This window comes from Dromiciops gliroides, chromosome 4 (genome assembly GCF_019393635.1).
Source record: "Dromiciops gliroides isolate mDroGli1 chromosome 4, mDroGli1.pri, whole genome shotgun sequence".
Classification (NCBI taxonomy): domain Eukaryota; kingdom Metazoa; phylum Chordata; class Mammalia; order Microbiotheria; family Microbiotheriidae; genus Dromiciops; species Dromiciops gliroides.
The window spans coordinates 451,887,410-451,907,114 of record NC_057864.1 but is presented as its reverse complement, the minus strand read 5'-3'; positions in this window follow the sequence as shown (position 1 = coordinate 451,907,114).

The window sequence follows — 19,705 nt, the reverse complement described above, 5'->3', positions numbered from 1 at the left end:
TTACTAACTGAGATTTTCTGAAATCATCTCTTTTGTCATTTCTTATGGTATAATAATATTCTATGACATTCATATACTGCATTTTGTTTACCCATTCCTCAATTGAGGAAATCCAAGGTACCCCCACCAACACCCTTAGATTTTAGTTCTTTATTTTTCTTTTCCTTCCTCCTCTATTACTATCCCCCTCAAGTCAGGAAGTTTGTTTTGCTTGTGTCTATTCCTTCCCAGCTATTATTCTCCTTCTTAATGCACTCTATTCTCTGGTTTCCCTGTTGAGCTTGATATATATATATTTTTAAATTTATTTATTTATTCATTCATTCATTTATTGTGGGGCAATGAGGGTTAAGTGACTTGCCCAGGGTCACACAGCTAGTAAGTATCAAGTGTCTGAGGCGGGATTTGAACTCAGGTCCTCCTCAATCCAAAGCCGGTGCTTTATCCACTGTGCCACCTAGTATTTTTACTTTTGATGTAGTTTTACCAAACTGTATGTCCAATCCTCTCTTGTCCATTAAGGGTGAGGTTCATCTAATGTACACTCCCCCACCTCTTCTTCTATATTTTTATATTGTTTCTCTCAAACACCCCAATTATGAAAAACAGTAAGTTTCACCTCCCTCTTCTTCCTTTCTCGATGCATATATTCTCTGCTTTACCCTCCCTTATATTTTTCCTCTTAAAATCCTGAGAAGATAACCATTCTGCCCCCAGGACTCCTTTTTTTCTTATTTGATACCCTCAATATTCTTTGAGGGACATGGAGGTTGTGAAGGGATACTTGTATCTTCTCCAATTAGAATATCAGCACCTGGGGGCAGGTAGGTGGCGCAGTGGATAAAGCACCAGCCCTGGATTCAGGAGTACCTGAGTTCAAATTCCGCCTCAGACACTTGACACTTACTAGCTGTGTGACCCTGGGCAAGTCACTTAACCCTCATTGCCCAGCAAAAAAAAAAAAGAAAGAAAAAAAAAAAGAAAGAAAGAATATCAGCACCTTCCCAAAGAGATCATAAAAAAGGGAAAAGGACCCACATGTACAAAAATATTTATAGCTGCTCTTTTTGTGGTGGCAAGGAATTGGAAATTGAGGGGCTGCCCATCAATTGGGGAATGGTTGAACAAGTTGTGGTATATGAATGTAATGGAATTCTATTGTGCTGTAAGAAACGATGAGCAGGTGGAGTTCAGAGAAACCTGGAAGGACTTGCATGAATTGATGATGAGTGAGATGAGCAGAATGAGAACATTGTACACAGTATCATCAACATTATATGTTGATCAACTGTGATAGACTTGATTCTTCTCAGCAATATAATGGTCCAAGATAGTTCCAAAGGACTCCTGATGGAAAATGCTCTCCAAATCCAGAAAAGAAAAAAAAAAGAACTGTGAAATATGGATGCAAATTGAACCATATTATTTCTTTTGGTTTTGGTGCTGTTGTTTTTCTTTTTTGAGGTTTTTCCTTTTTGCTCTGATTCTTCTCTTATAACATGAGTAATGCAGAAATATGTTTAATGTTATTGTACATATATAACCTATATCAGATTACTTGCTGTCTTGAGGGGGAGAGGGAAGGAAGAGAGGGAGAAAAATTTGAAACTAGAAATCTTATAAAAACAAATGTTGAAAACCATTTCTACATGTAACTGGAAAATAATAAAATACTTTTATAATTAAAAAAAAGAATATCTGTACCACATCATCATAGAGAAACATTTATTAAGATCCTGAGGGGATTTGGAATACCTTAATGGAACCTAAAGTCTACACTGATAAGATTACAGCTCTTACTAAAGTAAGGAGTACCTTGTGATAGTGGAATGCAAGGGAAGAGTCGTGATAATAAAGATTGCTTGTATCTGTCATGATAATAAAGATCTCTTGCATCTGTCCAGCTCTTTATAGATTTTTAAATTTATAAAAATTTAAAATTTTTTTTAATTTTTTGTGGGGCAATGAGGATTAAGTGACTTACCCAGGGTCACACAGGTAGTAAGTGGCAAGTGTCTGAGACCAGATTTGAACTTAGGTCCTCCTGAATCCAGGGCCAGTGCTTTATCCACTGAACCACCTAGCTTCCCCCTCTTTATGTTTTTGTTTTGTTTTGTTTTGTCAATCAATGAGGGTTAAGTGACTTACACAGGGTCGCACAGCTAGTGTCATGTCTGAGGCCAGAATCCAGGGCTGGTGCTTTATCCACTGTGCCACCTAGCTGCCCCTACTTTATAATTTTTAAAGTACTTTCCATTACCTCATTTTGTCCTAAGAATCTCATAGAAATTGTGATCCACTCAAGGTCTCAATATCAATCAATGACAGCAAGTCAAACATAGGTCTCCAAGTCCATTTAGAACTCTGGTCATTCTACTGTAGTCTCCACCTTCGGTGCAGTAGATTTTGACTATTGTTGCTTCAATTGGTAAACTTTGAAAATGAATCCCAATCTATCTATCTATCTATCATCACCTATATAGACAGCTGACATAGTACCCCTACATTAGAAGGTCATTGGAGGCAGCTAGGTGGTGCAGTGGATAAAGCACCAGCCTTGGATTCAGGAGGACCTGGGTTCAAATCCAACCTCAGACACTTGACACTTACTAGCTGTGTGACCCTGGGCAAGTCATTTAACCCCCATTGCCCCGCAAAAAAAGACAAACAAAACAAAACAAAAAACCCAGAAGTTCAGTGAAGTACCTTGAAGAAGTCTGTATAATTTTACAACGGGCAGCAACAGGTTTTGGTTATTTTTCTTAACACCCCAGTCAGGTACCTACAGCAATCAGGAGGGGTCTGTGTACTGTTATTCATTGTGGTATGTTGATTTGGGAATGTTGTATGTCATGAAATTATCATTCCTGAATGGCAGCCTCACAAAAGTTGCTGGGGATATAAACATGTAGAGGGAAGGCTGCCATCTTGTCATCTGTCTCTGATGACTGCTAAGAAGAGGTGGGTCCTTAAGGACAGTCCTGAGTGTCCTTGTATGAACTTGCAACATATCCAGACCAAAATTCATAGAACTGTATAAAACAGAAAAACACCCCTGACTTTACACTCCTTTCCCTTTAATTTGTGGCCTCCACATACTGAGGTGTATATCAGTGGTAACTGTGTTAAATAGGTTAAACTGCAGGTTGGCTGCAGTGGGAAGAACACTGGGAGGATGGGGAATCAGGAGACTTGGTGTTCTAGCATCAGCTCTGCTACTGACTTTTTTTGGTGAGGCAATTGGGGTTAAGTGACTTGCCCAGGGTCACACAGCTAGTAAGTGTTAAGCGTCTGAGGTCATACTTGAACTCAGGTACTCCTGACTCCAGGGCCGGTGCTCTATCCACTGCACCATCTTAGCTGCCCCTTTTGCTACTGACTATTGCTCAGTCATATTCACCTATTTGTGACCCCATTTGGGGTTTTCTTGGCAAAGATACTAAAGTCGTTTGCCATTTGCTTCTCCACTTCATTTAACAATTGAAGAAACTGAGGCCAAAAGGGTCAAGTGAATTTCCCAGGGTCACATAGCTAGTAAGTATCTGATACTGGATTTGAACTCATGAGGAAGAGTCTTCCCGACTCCAGGTCTGGGACTCTCTCCACTATTCCACCTAGCTGCCCATTTTATATAGACCGTATCTTAATAATCCTTTTTTTTTTTTTTTTTAGTGAGGCAATTGGAGTTAAGTGACTTGCCCAGGGTCACACAGCTAGTAAGTGTTAAGTGTCTGAGGCCAGATTTGAACTCAAGTACTCCTGACTCCAGGGCCGGTGCTCTATCCACTGCGCCACCTAGCTGCCCCATGTAGACCATATCTTAAATGATTTTGTCAGATGAATATGCTATATATAATTCTGAAACAATTTTGATTTGTTAAAGGGAAACATTTAGCTTTTGAAGCATGTGAATGAGAAATACTTCATTGTCTTTGCATCAAAGGACAATGTAAATTACTGAAATGTTGAGTGTGAATGATGTTTTTTCCATGTCATATACCTGGACTTGGTGTTTCCTTTTACTAGGAAGCTATATTGGGCTTTTTCCTTGGATAAAAGTTATTAGAACTTTATGGTATGTTCACTAATTCAAATGTCTGAAAAAAGCTACTTTAAACTAACCTTAAAGCAGATTCCCAAACTGACTTCTCATTTTAAAATAAAATTTTATTTTTTCTGTGAAACTTGTCAGTGAAGAAAATTAAAATTGTGAGTGCTGAATATTTTTTAAAAAGAATAGCTAGGGGCAGCTAGGTGGTGCAGTAGATAAAGCACCGGCCCTGGAGTCAGGAGGACATGAGTTCAAAGCTGGCCTCAGACACTTGACACTTACTAGCTGTGTGACCCTGGGCAAGTCACTTAACCCCAATTGCCTCACTAATAAAAAAACCCAAAAGAATATCTATTGGGTGTCTTGCAAATCTAATCAAAAGGCCTTTAAAAGTGATGGGGGAGGGGGCAGCTAGGTGACGCAGTGGATAAAGCACCAGCCTTGGATTCAGGAGGACATGAGTTCAAAGCTGGCCTCAGACATTTGACACTTACTAGCTGTGTGACCCTGGGCAAGTCACTTAACCCTCATTGCCCTGCAAAAAAAAAAAAAAAGAAAAGAAAAGAAAAAAAAAGTGATGGGGGTTACCCATCAACTGGGGAATGGCTAAACAAGTTATGGTATATGATTTTGATGGAATACTATTATGCTATAAGAAATGGTAAACAGGATACTCTTAGAAAAACCTGGAAAGACATGAACTGATGCAAAGGGAAATGAACAGAACCAGGAGAACATTGTGCACAGTAACAGCAATATTGTACAATAATCAACTTTGAATGACCTAGCTATTCTTAGAAATACAATGATCCAAGATAATTCCAAAGGACTTATAATGAAAAATGCTATCCACCTCCAGAGAAAGAACTGATGGAGTCTGAATGCAGATCAAAGCATATATTTAAAAATTTTTTTCTTGTGTTTTTTTGGGGGGTGGGGGTCCATGTTTTCTTTTGTAACATGGCTAACATGGGAATATGTTTTGCAGGAATCCACAGGTATAATAATCTATTTCAAATTGCTTTCTCAGTGAGAGGGGAGGGAGAGAGAAAATTTGGAACTTAAAATGTTAAAAAATTAATGTTAAAATTTGTTTTTACATGTAATTGGGAAAAATAAATTATTAAATAATTTTTAAGTGATGGGGGAGAGAGAGCAAAAACTACCTGTGTTTATTTTACAAACTAAATACTACGCAAAGGAAAAAGAAGAGCGGTTGACACACCCAGAAATTCTCAGGAGACAAAATCCAAGAAAGGAACCAGTAGTGAAATTTATGACCTCAAATGTCTATACACAAATACCCAAAGTTTAGTCAACAAGCAATAGGAAGTACATGTCTTGAAACAAAGAGGGAAATTTGACCCCTTGGGTGTCAGTAAGATTTAGCTGGATGAAACCTATGAGTGAACTATGGCTCTGGATGGCTATTTCTTCTTCAAAAAAACTCCAAATAGTTAAAAGGTGGGAGTGTGTGTTAGAGTAGGAGGGTGTGGCAAATGAAAATATGAGAGACATAGTTTCTGGGAAATTGAATAATCTTATTAATAAGGCCAGCAAGTTATTAATAAAAGAATGGTCATTTGCCATCTCTCTTTGACCAAAAACCAAAATGGTGGTGGACTCAGTTTCTATACCCTTCTAACTATAGACGGTCCATCAAATAGCAATTGGTTAACAATAATAAAATCTAATTGGTTAACTTAATTTGGAGGTAGGCTATATTAAAATGAAGGGCTGGGGCAGCTAGGTGGCGCAGTCGATAAAGCACCAGCCCTGAATTCAGGAGGACCTGAGTTCAAATCCCGCCTCAGACACTTGACACTTACTAGCTCTGTGACCCTGGGCAAGTCACTTAACCCTCATTGCCCCACAAAAACAAAACAAAACAAAAAAACTCTCTCATTGGGGAAGTCAGGTGGCGCAGTGGATAAAGCACTGGCCCTGGATTCAGGAGAACCTGAGCTCAAATCCTGCCTCAGACACTTAACACTTACTAGCTGTGTGACACTGGGCAAGTCACTTAACCCCAATTGCCTCACCAAAAAAAAAATTTTTTAAACCCCCACAAAAAATGAAGGGCTATACCAGACTACCCCCAGCCTGGTGCTATCAATTCAAAGGATGCATACCCTTTTCAATGGGTGGAATGAGGGTCCCCCTTCCCTGGAGGCCTTCCTAACTAGACAAAAAGATCTGCCTTAAATTCCTTGCAAGGTTGAATGGGTCTTACTAAGATGAAGATTCTATGTAATCTTATTCTCAAAGAGAACTGGGTGGAAGCAGGAAGAAGAAAGAACTTTGAAAGAAGGGGAGAACATTGAATCTCCCCAAGATATTGGTTACTAATAATTATTTCTTACAAGGGTATTGCATATTAAGAAGATCTATTCATGTGAGACAATCTGAGAACCAGAGAAGGGGAAGCATGAGAGAATATTGGGTAAAATAAAAGGGAAAATAGAAATGATTTTGTTGTTTGATTATACTACAGATCACCTGAAATAGAGGAAATAGATGAGGAGCCTGGGAAACATCACAAATTTGGCAGAGAGGCATGATATACTACAGTTGTGGTTACCCAGGAATCTATGGCAGCTCCTTTTTTCTGCCAAAAGCAGAGTAGCTAGTAACCTCTTGACTTGACTTAATCATGATTTCATCCTTCAAAAGGTGAAAAATCAACCAGGGGAAATGCTATTCTGGATCTGATTCTCATTAATGGGGAGGAACTGGTCTTTGGGGTGGAAGTGATGGGAATCCTGGGGGAAAGGAGACACTCCCTCCTAGAGTTTGTGATAGAGAGGAAAGCTGAGCATAGCCTGACATATACCCTAGATTTGAAGAGAGCACATTTCAAAGTGTTCAGAGGAAAGTTAGGTAGGATGCCAGGGATTAAAATGCTACAGAAGAAGACTGCTCAAGGGGTTCAGGAGCTGCCAAAGAATGAAATTCTGAAGATAATTCAAATTAGAAGAAGAAATGGAAATTATCTGAAGAGACCAATGCAGAAGCACAGGAAACTCAGCAAGTATTTTTTTTAATACAAGATAGGCTGTATGTCACCTGTCAAAAAGAAATACAGGGGCAGCTAGGTGGCGCAGTGGATAGAGCACTGGCCTTGGAGTCGGGAGTACCTGAGTTCAAATCCAGCCTCAGACACTTAACACTTACTAGCTGTGTGACCCTGGGCAAGTCACTTAACCCCAATTGCCTCACTAAAAACAAAACAAAACAAAAAACAAACAAAAAAAAGAAATACAGAAGGGGCAGCTAGGTGGCACAGTGGATAAAGCACTGGCCCTGGAGTCAGGAGTACCTGAGTTCAAATCAGACCTCAGACACTTAACACTTACTAGCTGTGTGACCCTGGGCAAGTCACTTAACCCCAATTGCCTCACTAAAAACAAAACAAAACAAAAAACAAAAAACAAACAAAAAAAGAAATACAGAAGGGGCAGCTAGGTGGCACAGTGGATAAAGCACCGGCCCTGGAGTCAGGAGTACCTGAGTTCAAATCAGACCTCAGACACTTAACACTTACTAGCTGTGTGACCCTGGGCAAGTCACTTAACCCCAATTGCCTCACTAAAAAAAAAAAAAAAAAGAAATGCAGAACATATGGGACTCATGCCTGAACCTATAAACAACCATAATAATTCTCCTTGTCACTGTGAGCCCCACTTCTCTCAGAGACTGATTGTTCAGACTGACATAGGAGAGTAATACCCAGTCTAGGGAATATATGGCCAAGGTACCCCACAACTCCAGAACTGTAGGGCCCCTATGTCTTTTTCCTCACAGTGGACCCCTCACTGAACTCTCTGCCTGGGGAAGTGTCTCTGCTCGTCAGGTTGCTCACTGGGTTCCCAGGATCTATTCTATACAATTGGACTCTTGATTACCAGAACTAATTCTCTCTCTACTCCATGGCTAGTGCTTTTCTTTGCTGCCAGAGCTCCAGTTCCTTAAAGTCACTCCTAGCCTTGAGGTGAAGAGATGGTTTACCTCCTTCTGGATTAGTAACTCCACTACTAAACTTCTTTTTTTTTTTTTTAAGTGAGGCAATTGGGGTTAAGTGACTTGCCCAGGGTCACACAGCTAGTAAGTGAAGTGTTAAGTGTCTGAGGCAGGATTTGAACTCGGGTACTCCTGACTTCAGGGCTGGTGCTCTATCCACTGCGCCACCTAGCTGCCCCCACTACTAAACTTCTATGGACAATAGAGAGAAAAAGAGAAGAGAAAATTTCTCTTCCCTCTCCTCCCAAAGTGATTCCTTCCAGGGACCAGGTTATCTCATGGTGAATGGACTCAGTTTGTTCAGTAAAATGAGGCAAGTTTCCCAAATAAGAGTGTGGGGAAGGGGAGCCATTGGGAGATTTGAAGGGGGATGGAAAAGTCTGGAAGAGCCCCCGTGAAAAGTAGGACAGTGAGTTAATTAGGGAAGTGCAGAAAGACAACATCTGCTGCCTGGCAGCAACAAGGGTTGGGTTCTAACATGAATTTGTCCTGGACCCAGTCAGAACAGTTGACTGGTTTTCTCCACCTTCATTCAGCAGCAGGCAGTTCTACCACTTCAGTAGGAATGAAGGCCACAGAGGGTGGGAGTAATCCAAGGTTGAGACTTGGCCACTGTGAGACCAACTATAGAATAATGGGGCAAGGGGCTTAAGAAAAGAGAATACTGTAGGGTTGGACCAGTTCAACAAGGGGTCAAGATGAAGAAAGGAGGATGGTGTGGCTAGTATAAAGGGGACGGCCTGGGAGAGAACTGAGGGATTGAGGGACTGGAAGTCATGGTATGGACAAAGAGCAAGTTAGAATGGGAAAGGACAGAGAGAGGTAGAAAGCCAAAGGGTGGTGATCAGAGAAATGAAGTCATTTGCCTAAGTGATTAGGCTAGTGCCAGAGGTGGGATCGGAACCCAGATCTTCCTGATGACAAATGCACCCCTGTATCCACCATTAGTCTAGGCTTCCTCTGCAGAGGGGTGGGAACCTCTCTACGTCACCCTCTATTCCTCGGTGGTCTCCCATCCAGTTACAACCAGTAACAGCTTCTGAGTTCAGACAAGATGGGGTTATTTCAGGGTGATAAAGCCAGACAGCTAATGTACTGAACGAGAGTCAGAATCTAAGAAGATCTTGTTAGACCAGAGATGTTTTTTGTGGTGGAGTCATTTCAGTCATGTCTCATTCTCGGTGACCCCATTTGGGGTTTTCTTGGCAAAGACAGTGGAATAGTTTGCCATTTCCTTCTCCAGCTCGTTTTATAGATGAGGAAACACAGTTAAATGACTTGTTCAGAGTGACACAGCTAGTAGACAGAACAGAGAGCACTGGACTGAATCTAAAGACAAGATTTAATGGACTTCAAGACAGGGTGTGGGGAAGGGCATTGTTAGAGAACAGATGTTCTTTTTTTTTTTTTTTTTTTGGTGAGGCAATTGGGGTTAAGTGACTTGCCCAGGGTCACACAGCTAGTAAGTGTTAAGTGTCTGAGGCCGGATTTGAACTCAAGTACTCCTGACTCCAGGACCGGTGCTCCATCCACTGCACCACCTAGCTGCCCCAGAACAGATGTTCTTAAAAAGATCTAGGGGGTTTTAGTAGGCTGCAAACTCAATAGTGAGTCAGCAGGGTGATGCTAATGTGATTTTGGGCAGCATAAAGGAAGGTGAAATTTCCAGGAAAAGGGAGATGATAATCTCATTGTTCTCTGCCCTTCTCAGACATAGAGCCATCTTGAGTGTTGTGCTCAGCTCTGGGTGGTAGAAAAACACTGATAAACCGGAGACTAGAGGGCAACCACGGTCTAGGGCCTCCAATCTGTGCCGGGGAAGTTGGCAGAAGCAACTGAAGATATTTGGCCTAGAAAAGAGAAGACTCAGGGCGGAGATGATTCTTTGAAGTATCTGAAGAGCTCTCCTGGGAAATAGGAATTATATTTGTTGTCTCTGGCCCCAGGGTACAGAACCAGTAGCAATGGGGAGAAGTTGGGAAGAGGCCAGTTTAGATTTAATGTGCCAGGAGAAAGCTCCTAACAAGTAGCACTGTCCAAAAGTGGAATGAGCTACTTGGAGAGGAGGTGGGCTCCCCTTCCTCAAGCAGAGGCTGAAGGACCACTTGTTGGGCACATTCTGTTACAGCAAATATTCCTTTCTTGTATGAGCTTGTCTTGGTGGCTGCTGAGGTGACTTATTTGGGCCTCACCACAATCCTGCAAAGTAGATACTACATTATCCCCCATTTAACATATGAGGAAGCTGTAGCTCAGAGAGTTAGTTGCCTAGGGTCATAGAGCTAAAATATCAGAAGTGGGATCTGAGTCCCAGGTTTTCATAATGAGATCTAGCACAGTAGTCACTAAGCTAGGCTTCCTCTAGAATTATGTAAGTTCTAAGAAACTAACAACTTACTGGCTCTGACATTCTATGAATCTATGAGATCCTTGAGTTGCAAAAATCAAAACAGTACCAAAAGCAGATTTTCCTAAAGTAGTCTTTACAAACCTAGATGTTTTGAAGAAATTCCCACATATAAGTAATCCCATATCATGTCTCAGAAATTAGTAACAGGTTTGCATGATGAAAGCCTGTAAAGGAGTGTCAAGGGTGGGGTTCTTAGAAATGAAGCATGAGTAAGATGTTTATCAGGAAGGGATAAAGGGGAGATCAGATTTATCTTAAAAAAAAAAAAGTCTCTAAAAGTAGAGGGAACCCAATGAAAGAAACAGGAGCCCCAGGCACAGAGGTCCAACATCTAATTGGAGTTGTGGAAATAGGATGGAAAAGGAAAGGAAAGGAAGCGGTGAGCAGAGATTGGGATTAAGAATAGGGCTAGAAGTATCTATAGAAGTAGGACTGAGGCCAGATGATTTTTTCCTTTGTCTCCAGACCTGGAAAGGTTGAGTTAAGCTTGTAGTGGAAAGATCATGTCTCTACAGGCATAGCTAAAATCTTAGCACATTTACTTAGGTGTATTTCTCTTTAACCACTGATCTTACCTGGCCTTTACCAGGAGGTGTTACAATCAGTTTCTATAAGGTGGTAGTATGGAGTGAGAAAACAGAGACTGGAAGAGGTTAACTATTGAAGGACATATAGCTAATTAATAACAGAGTAAGATTTAGAATTCCAAACTCCTGGACTGCTATAGAGTTCCATGCTTTTACCCATACTGTTTGGGACTCTGACTCTGGGTCAGCCCAGGGACCCTGTACCCAGCTATTTTGTTCTTCCTTCTCTAGAAGGGTCCTGCCTTTCTGTGCTCTTCATGGTCACTGTTTATGCCATTCCTTTGGCCCATAGGCCTCTACTTCCATTCTCTGTGAAGCAGAGCAACTTCCTTTCCAATCAAAATATAACAAACACCCTTTTGTGATTCAATGTCTGCAGGCTTAATCAGAGTCAATCCTTTCCTTCACCAATAGCTCAATTCATTCAGTGGGGATTGATCTGTTTTTCCAGTTTGATGATCCAGGAATCTTCTGTTATTTGAGGCCCCAAGAGCTCAATCCTCCCCTCCCTCTTCTGTCCTCCCCACTCCAGGCAATTGACACAACCTTTCTCTTCTTCTAAAGCTATCTCCTAGACTCTAGCTCTATAGGAAAAGACAACAGTCTCATCCTCTGTTATAATCATTGTGTCTCCTCCCGTAAATCTGTAAAGATCTTGAAATAATGTAGTCTCTCCTTTCAGTTATTTCATTTCATTTACTTGTTTGAGAAATAGGGTGCCTATTCTGCACATGGTTATTGTGTACAGGAAGGGATGACCCAATTCCCACCCTCCAAGAGTTTACATTTTAGTTGTTTGGAGTGAGAAGATAGATAGAGAGATAAAACTACAAAGAGGTCGAGAAAGAATATGTTAAATGTAGTTATTATGAAGGTATGTCATGTGGAAGAGGGATTAAATTTGTTTTGCTTGGCCCTGGAATACAGAACTCAATATAAAGAAAAAGCTTCCTAACAATTGGAGTTGTGCAAAAAGGGAACAGGTTGTTTGACAGATAATGAGTTCCCTGACACCAGAGATCTTCAAGTAGAGCCTGGATGCTCATTTGTGTTAAATATGTTAAGGAGGGCATTGATGATTTGAATAAGGGTTGGAGTAAAGAGCACTGAATATGTAGTTCTAATTCCAACTGTTCCAGGTATGTGACTTTTAAAAAATTCCTTTTCAATTAATAAGTATTTATTTTTACTCTCTCACACTTATCCTTCCCTCTCCCACTGAGAAAAAATGAAAAAACAAAATCCTTTTAACAGTCAGTAAACATTTATTATGTACTTACTGTCATGGGGTACAGAGCACCCCAGAAGTTCTCTGGGGCACATCAAGGAACCTTCTCCTAGAGAAACGAAAACAGAGGACAGATAATGCCTGCAGAGATAAACTGAACCAAATCGGATTGAGCTAGCTTCGGATTCCCACCCTTCATTCTGGTCTCCCTTACCCTGGGGAGATAAATTTGGGTGTGACTTCGGCCTTTGTGTCCAGAAGAGAGATCCTTAGCCACCCCTCACCCAATTCCTCTAGTCACTACCAGTGGGAGATGGTCCTCCCTCACTAAAGGAAATTTCCACAGTCAAATGGTCACCCCTCCCCCCATCAGTCCTATAAAAGTACCTGCCAATCTCCTGCTTGAGAAGATTGGTACCTCTGAGCCACGTGCTTTGTGCCTATCTCCCCATGGGAAGTCCAAGGATTTCTTTCATGCTTTCCCTCCCCCCACCCTTCCCTTCCCTTGCCCCTAAATAAACTACCACCTAATTTTAACTACTTTTGTGGGCAAGCGGGTGTAATTCTTTAAAGAGGAATTCCTAAGAACCCCAAGCCCGTACCCCATTTCCCCCATTACATTACTATGTGTCAGGCTCTGTGCTAAGCACAAGGGATACAAAGAAGGGCAAAAGAACAGTCCCTGATCACAGTCTAAAGGGATAGATAGCATGAAAATAATGATGTACAAACAAGCTGGTTGCTTGGTTGTTATCCTTCATTTTTGAAGAGGACCAACATGACATCACTAGATTGGCATCAAGGTACAGTGTGCCCAATGGTGGCTGATTGGACCACTATAAGCTCCATAGGCTCTACCACAGATCGGGCACAAATAGTTCATACAAACATTTCTTTGGAGCAACTGCAATTCTGCTTTGCTCTTAGAGCACAGTGTCTTCTTTGATGTGCACACGCTAGTGTCTGTGCTAGTGTTTACCATGTCAATGCAATTGATTCCAAAGTTCTTCAGAGAGACCTTAAGAGTGTTTTTGTATCACTTCTCTCTCTCTGTCTCTCTCTTTTTTTTTTTTGGCGGGGCAATGAGGGTTAAGTGACTTGCCCAGGGTCACACAGCTAGTAAGTGTCAAGTGTCTGAGGCCATATTTGAACTCAGGTCCTCCTGAATCCAGGGCCAGTGCTTTATCCATTGTGCTACCTAGCTGCCCCCTAACCAACTTGTGAGCACTTACCTCATGTGACTTTTCTATAAAATAGTCTTTTAGGCAAACGTATTTTTGGCATTTAAAAAACATATCCAAAGTCGTCATTGGAATTATGCTCTCTGTACTGCAGTAGAGTTTGAAAGCTTAGAAGTTTAATTCGAGAAAGGGCCTCAGTGTCCAGTACCTTATCTTGCCAGGTGATCTTCAGAATCTTCCTAAGACAATTCAAATGGAAGGGATTCAATTTCCTGGCATGGTGCTGGTCTACTGTCCAGGTTTCATAGGCATATAACAAGAGGTCAGCACAAGGGCTCTGTAAACCTTCAATTTGGTAGGCAATCTAATACCTCTTTTTTTCCACACTTTCCCTTGGAGCCTCTCAAACACTGAGCTAGCTCTGGCAATGTGTGTGTCAACCTTATCCATTCCTGTGTCCATCTCTGTATACTGCCAAAGTGAACTTATCCAAAGCATTCAAAATTTCTCCATTTGCTATAACCAATGGTTCCATGTATGGATGGCGTGGTGTTGGCTGGTAGAGAACCTCTGGCTTTTTGGTATTGATTCTTAGGCCAAAATTAGTACAAACAGCAGAGAATCAATCCATACTTTGTTGTATCTCAGCCTCAGAGGCTGCATTGAGTATGTGATGTTTAGGCTGTGGACTACTGACGTCAGCAGGGGACCACTAGTGTGTGATCATCTGCAAACAAAAAAGCAGATACCAATTCTTCCTCCACTTTAGTCTTGCTTGTAGCCTTTTCAAGTAAAATAATTTACCATCAGTGCAGTACTGATACCATGTTCCTCTTCATTGAAGGGGTGTGACGACATTGCTGAAAACATGCTAAAAAGCAAACAAGCTATAGACAGGATAAACAGGAAATCATCAATTGAGGAAAGGTACTAGGATTAAGTGGGGATCCAGAAAGGCTTACTGTATAAGGTGGGATTTTAGGTGGGACTAGCTGGGACAAGGAAACTAGAAGCTTAGAGGGGGCAAGGGATAAAGTATAAGAAGACTTGAAAAATGTGTGTATAGAGGTGAGGAAAGGTTACGAAAGGTTAGCTAACAAACATAGTCAAGCTAAACAAATTCCCACACTGGTCATATTCAAAAATGTGTCTCACACTGCCTTTTTAGTCCATCCCCTTTCTGTCAGAAGGTGGGTAGCATTCTTCATCATGAGTTCTCTGAATAGTGATTAGTCATTGCATTGATCCAAGTTCTTAAGTCTTTCAAAGTTGTTTGTTATAGTAAAAACTGTTCTCTTGGTTCTGTGCACTTCACTCTACATCATTTCATACAAGTCTTCCCAGGTTTCTCTGAAACTATCACCATCATTTCTTAGGGCAAAACGATATTCTATTACATTCATATTTGTTCAGCCAATCTATGTCCATTTGTTCAGCCAATTTCCGATCAATGAGCAGCCCTTTAGTTTCTAGTTCTTTGCTACTACAAAAAGAGCTGCTATAAATATTTCCTGTATATGTAGATCCTTTTCCTTTTTTTAAATCTTTGAGAATATAAGCCTAGTAGTAGTATTTCTGGGTCAAAGGGTATGCACAGATTAGTACTTTTGATGGACATAGTTTCAAATTGCTCTTCAGAATGGTTGGACCAATTCACAACATGAGTTTGTTTGTTGTTTTTTTTTTAGTGAGGCAATTGGGGTTAAGTGACTTGCCCAGGGTCACACAGCTAGTGAGTGTTAAGTGTCTGAGGCTGGATTTGAACTCAGGTACTCCTGACCCCAGGGCTGGTGCTCTATCTACTGTGCCATCTAGCTGCCCCACAACATGAGTCATTTAATATTTCTGGGTCTTGATTTCCTCATCTGTAAAATGAGTCGGTTGGAATAAATGATCCTTAGAAGATCTAAAACCTAAATCTAAAGAGGTCTAAAAACCTACGATCCTAATGTCTTCTAAGGCCCCTTTTCAAAATTGCAGCCCTATGTGCTATGGCATAGCACTTGACCTTTCTTATCTCATTTGATCTTTTTTTTTTTTTTTTAGTTTTGTTGAGGCAATTGGGGTTAAGTGACTTGCCCAGGGTCACACAGCTAGTAAGTGTCAAGTGTCTGAGGCTGGATTTGAACTCAGGTCCTCCTGAATCCAGGGCTGGTTCTCTATCCACTGTACCACCCAGCTGCCCCTCATTTGATCTTTATCTAAGGGAAAAGGTTTCTCTCCATTTCAGCTGAGGTAGTCACAGAAGGACCAGACTATAATCACAACTAGACAGGGTTAAACCTCTTATGCCATCCAAATACCTCTAGGGAACAACACTGCAAAGTAAATAACAGATTAGCCAAACCCAGAACAAATGTCAGTGTTGCAGAGGTAGGAGAGTTGAAGACACTGCAAGCCAGGAATTGCTTGTGGAAGAGATCCCCTCCAAGGTCAGGGGAAAGAATTTCTCTCTTCTTTCTCCAGAGGGGAGCTATTAGTCCAGGAGGAGAAACTGCGTCCAGTAGAGAGCCTCAAGGCAAACACTTCAGACAGACATGGATATAGATTGACTGCTTCCTTCCTCAGGTGACTATGTGAGATTACAAAGAGAAAAAGGACTTCCCAGCCCTGTGGTATCAGAAGTTAGAAGTTGCCTTTGTCCTGTGTATAGCGTACCTGTGTGCCTCCGTGACTCTTAAGTTTGAGCCCATTTTCCCCAAGTTTACTTGTGGGAGAGTATGCCCCAAATTTATGGCAGAAATGTGTTTTTTCCTATGCTAAGGGTGAAATATATCTACTGGCTGATTGCTAATGGGAAGCGCACCAATGGGGGCTACAGTCAGTCAACTAGCATTTATAAAACAATAGTGTTATTAAAGCAGACTCACAAGGTTAGTACCCCTTGATCTAAACTTGTACACATATGCTATGGTCCCTAGAAGGTTGCTGTTACCTTGGTTCAAGGGATAAAACTATAGGGCTGCATAACATTCTTGCTCACAAGCTCCCACCACTGTGTACCCTAATAACAACCAGCCAGTAGACTTAATGAACTCTTTTTTTTTAATTAATAAAGTATTTTATTTTTTTTCCTTTACATGTAAAGATAGTTCTCAATTTTTGTTTATACAAGCTTTACAATTTCAGATTTCCCCCCTCCCTCCCCTCCCTCCCCCCTCCCCTAGTTAATGAACTCTTAGTAAAGGCATTTACTCAAATTTATTCAAAACCATTAATCATGAAACTTTCCCACTCTAAACTGAGGATACACTCACTCCCAAAGACATACAACATCCATGGGAAGAGGAGGCTCAAACTTTGCATACATTGGTAGCAAAATATACATGTTGAATGTACTTGTAGCAAAGACAACTCGCAATTATTGGTACCCTAGGCCTAGGATTCCATTCTCTCTTTGTAGAGTCCTTTAAAAGCATTCCCCCTGTTCCCCAGCATAGCTGTTATTTATCCCCATTTTGCAGATGAGGAAACAGACATAGAGAGGTTAAGTACCTTGTTCATGCTCAGACAGCTAGAGTAACAGGTTGGATTCAAAGCTAGGTGTCTTGGGGCAGCTAGGTGGTGCAGTGGATAGAGCATTGGCCCTGGATTCAAGAGGATCTGAGTTCAAATCCAGCCTCAGACACTTGACACTTACTAGCTGTGTGACCCTGGGCAAGTCAAATAACCCCAATTGCCTCACCAAAAAACAAACAAAACACACAAAAAAACTAGGTGTCTCGACTCCAAGTCTGATACTTTCTTCATATGAATGATCTAAAAAACAAAAAACAATGAATGCTATGAGAGTTCATAATAGTTGAGGTATCACTTTCGACTGGGGTGATTTCTTTAGGAGGCAGAATCAGAGTTGGGTCTCTAGAACTCCAATAGAAGGGTCTAAAAATGCCTGGAAAGGTGGGGGCAGCGGAGGAGGGGAGGGGGAGGAGAACATAAAGGATGAGATAAAAAAATGTTAGGTGCTTTTGCCACCTGGTGAGTGGATCAGTGCTGCAGCTAGGTGGTGCAATGTTTTAGAGCTCTCAGTCTCAAGTCAGGAAGAACTGAGTTCAAATCCAGTCTGAAATACTCACTAGCTATGTGATCATGGACAAGTCATTTAACCCTGTTTGCCTCAGTTTCCTCCTCTGTCAAATGAGCTGTAGAAGGAAATGGCAAACTACTTCAATATCTTTGCTAAGAAAATCCTAAATGGAGTCACAAAGAATCAGACCACACTGAAACGACTGAACAACGAGGAGATCTCTGCGGTTGGGATAAAATGTCAGTCAGTCAGTACCAAGTTATAAAGGGTCAACCGTGTGCCAGCAACTGTTTTAAGAACTGGAGATACAAATATGGAAAGAGATAGCCTCTGCAGTTAAGGAGCTTACAGAATGTCGATATGGGGTTTATGGAGAAATAAACTTGAAAAGGTAGGTTGTGAAGAGCCTTGAATGTCAGACTAGTTTAGACTTTATCCTGTGTGGGCAACAATGTTAAAAGACTGAAGGCTTTTGAGCATTTTACTTGTGATTGCTTTGCTCTTCCGGGCACCAACCATGACTTCGTGAGTGCCCTCATTACAATCTATTCATGCATGGACATTATTTCTTTGCCAGCCTTTAGGGGGGAAACCAAATGACAGAGTGGAAGATGGACTCAGGCTACCCAGTTTATTATACAAGCAGCACTGCCTCTTCCAAGGTGACATTGTGCCGTCGGTACACAGAGGCGGTGAGGACGAACCCTTTTCCCAAGTGCATTGAAGTTGGGCCACCTTCCCACCGGCAGCAGCCCGACTTAGCCGAGTCAGCCCCACTTCACAAGTTTGCCCCACCTCCTCCAAACCCCAGAAAGCCCGCGCAGCCGCAGTCTAGGGAGCCAGACCGAGCGGCTGGGCCAGTGGCCAGGGAGCCTCCACGAGCCAGGGCGGAGGGGCTCCCCTACCCAGAGCACGCGTCCCGCTTCTTGATTGGTTCTCCTCGAGAAAGACGGGCTCTTTCGGCCAATAACAGAACAGCCGGGCCGCGTGCGTCTATTCCTGCCCGCCTGTGGTTTTTCCCAAAGAGTGTGGGCAGTAGGGCGAGGTTTGGAATCTGTGAGCACTTAAGGGCGAACCGCAAGTTCTGCTGAATTCATGCCACACCCTCGCCTCTGCGCTGGCGCCCCGACCCTGGTCTGAGGCTGACCCGTCCAGGAACAAAACTGAGCACCCATTGGGCCACCTCCACTCCACAGCCTGTGCTCTGTGTCGCCGGGAAGCCTGTACTGCCCCAGAGTCCCAGGGGCCCCCACCGCACTCGCTTCCAAGGCCCCGCAGAAACCTCTCCAGGTTCTTTGGACTTGGGGCCCTGGGTACCCAGTGTGTGCGGTGGGGAGGAATGAGGGCTTTAGGTACCGGGAGTCCTGCCTGGCTAGGAGCCTCTCCAGAGGAGGGAATATTATTCTGGATCTGAACTCCTTCCAATTCTTCTTGAGACTGGGGCAGTAGATATTACTCTGGGCCTAGAGTCAAGAAAGACCTGAGTTCAAATCCAGGCTTAGTCACTAGCAGTGTGACTATGGGCAAAGTCACTTTTTTTTTCTGTTTCAGCGTTCTAAGGTTTAAAACAGGGTTAATAATAGCACCATCCTCTGGGTTGTGAAGATCAAATGAGATAATTTTGTAAATCCTTTAGCACATTTGTTGTTATTGTTCAGGTGTGTCTGACTCTGTGATTCCATATGGGGTTTTCTTGGCAAAGATACTGGAGGGGTTTTCCATTTCCTTCTCCAGTTCATTAGACAAATGAGGAAATTGAAGTCAACAGAGTTGTGACTTGACCATGTTGACAAAGCTAGTAAGTGTATGAGGCTGAATTTGAACTCAGGTCTTCCTGACTCCAGGCTCAGAGCTCTATTCATTGGGCCACTTGGCTGCCTCAAGCACATAGAAAGTGCTTAATAAAGCCTTCTTTCCCTCCATCTGTCCCTCTGTTTCTCCCTCCCTCCCTTCCTTTCCTCCCCAGTCCCCTTCAAGGCAAGTCATGGGTCTGGAGCCAGGGGACAAGTGGGGTCAACTTCACTAATAAATCACTTCTCTCTAAGCTTCAGTTAGGAAGTTGGCCTAGGTATCCAGGGTCCCTTTCAGCTCTAAATCCCAACATCTACAAATGAAGAATTGCATTGAAATGTTTGGAAAAGAGAAAAGCACCAGACACAGGTAAAATGGGATCATCTAGTATCATTATAGGACTCTCTCAT